The 1,895-nt window shown below is 52.8% G+C and overlaps 1 long non-coding RNA gene across 1 annotated transcript; it reads right to left on the bottom strand.

The window, feature by feature from the left end:
• Positions 1 to 1,059: 1,059 nt before the first annotated feature.
• LOC133569518 (uncharacterized) lies at positions 1,060 to 1,623 on the bottom strand. The gene is made up of 2 exons (XR_009809822.1): positions 1,491 to 1,623; positions 1,060 to 1,385 (listed from the first exon to the last, which is right to left on the bottom strand). It is a non-coding gene; the product is annotated as an uncharacterized LOC133569518 (long non-coding RNA).
• Between the last annotated feature and the right edge of the window lie 272 nt (positions 1,624 to 1,895).

The raw sequence follows: 1,895 nt of genomic DNA, 5'->3' as shown, positions 1-1,895 counted from the left end.
CTCGGTCGCGAAGGACAGTGGCGGATGATGTGGTCCGCAAGGCCGCAGTAGAGGCAGAGACGTTGCCGGAATCTTCTCTCCCGTTCCTCAGTCGACAATCGAGACCTGCCTATCTGCATCGGCTCCGTGATAGTAGCAGGGGACATAGTCGGGGGAAATGTCTGTCCTGCAAGACAACGGTCGGCAGGTCGAGGTAGGGGTGTCAATGTGAAGCTGGAGGGGTTTTGGTCTCTTTCTGCGGCACGTTCCAACAGTCTTTGGTCGAAAAGCAGGGCCAACTCGATGAGCTCCCGGCAGGAGGAAGGTCGGTCCCGCAGCAAGCCGTCCTTTATGGTCTCGCTAAGGCCTCTCCTGTAAGCGCTCTGTAGTGCCTTGTCTCCCCATTCGCTGTCAGCTGCCAGAGTGCGGAACTCTAGAGTGTAAGCGGCTACGGAGCGGGAGCCCTGCCGGATTGTGTGCAGCCTTGTGGCGGCGTCCCCAGCATCGACTGGGTGGTTGAAGACTGCGAGGAACTCAGTACGAAAAGCAACGTAATCGGAGCTCAGTCCCAAAGTCTTATTAATAGCTGCTGTGGCCCACTTCAATGCCGGACCGGAAAGCAGTGAAAACATGAATGCTATCTTAGCACCATCTGTAGCATAACGAGACTGTTGGTGTTGAAATATTAACTCACACTGTACCAGGAAACCTCTGCAAAGTTCAAAGTCCCCCTCGAAAGATTTAGGACTGGCAATCTTGGGTTCCCGAAGTTGAGGCTGACCCCCTAGGGAAGGTGTCGTTGGGGTGCTCGTGTCAGGCGTGGAGAATGTCACCTGGTTTGGACTGAGGGTGTTCACTCTAGCCTGCAGGCGAGAGATGGAGACATTCAGATGGTCCTCCAATTCGGAAAAACGATTCTGGTGTTGCTGGAGTACTGTCGACATGGCAGACATCTCAGGTGTCGAGGGGGCTCGGGACAGAGGGGTGGCTTGAAATATCTGCGTGCCGTCTGGTTCCATCATGGCCGGAACAAACTGTTATGTTTATACTGGGGGAAGGAGACGGCACGACATCAGGAGGTCTAGCTCAAAGGTTTTATTTTGGCTTGATGAGTACATGGGGTGTGTATGCAACTATGTGTGTGGATGCAAGGCTATGTGTGGAAGTTACTCAAATATAAGTTACCTGGGGTTGTTGTAAGTGTGTGTTGATTGCAGTAGCAAACAGGTCCAGAAGGGTGAAGCGAGAGAGGTCCAAAATCCTAGCGAGGTCCGTGGGGGCAAGAGAGAGACGTCCAGAGATCCAGGTGCAAGCGCGGGGGGTCGAGGGTCCAGGGAGGCAGTCAGAGTCCTGGGGAAAGAATTTAGCAGGTGAGACGCACCGCTCACTGCAGAGACACGGAGGTACTGTGGGAATAGCAGACGACAAGGACAGATAAGAACTAGGCACGAGGGAGACAAAACGAGCAAGAGAGAGGGACACAGGTGAGGAGCCAGAGCCGTGAAGCTTACTGAATCAAAAGGTTGTTCCGGCATGGAGCAGTCAGTGGCGTGAGTTTTTATGCCGCTGCCTCTCGTCAAGACCAGCTGCGTTGATAGGTGATTGTCGGCAGCTGTGGAGGCGCATGGCTGCAGTCTGCGCGGCACGTGCGGGGGGTGTCTTGCTGTGCGAACAGCGGGGCCTCTAGGTGCTACTGCTGGGGAGGGAGAAGCAGATGGCGTGTGCATCATAACAATTTCTTTTTAAAAATAATAATGAACTTAGAATTTCATGGCTGGAACACATGCCAAAGTAGTTGGGAATGGGCATGTTCACCGCTGTGTTACATCACCTTTTCTTTTAACAATACTCAATAAACGTTTGGGAACTGAGGAAACTAATTGTTGAAGCTTTGAAAGTCGAATTCTTTCCCATTC

This window comes from Nerophis ophidion, linkage group LG15 (genome assembly GCF_033978795.1).
Source record: "Nerophis ophidion isolate RoL-2023_Sa linkage group LG15, RoL_Noph_v1.0, whole genome shotgun sequence".
Classification (NCBI taxonomy): Eukaryota; Metazoa; Chordata; class Actinopteri; order Syngnathiformes; family Syngnathidae; genus Nerophis; species Nerophis ophidion.
This window is presented reverse-complemented; position numbering and strand designations above follow the sequence as displayed.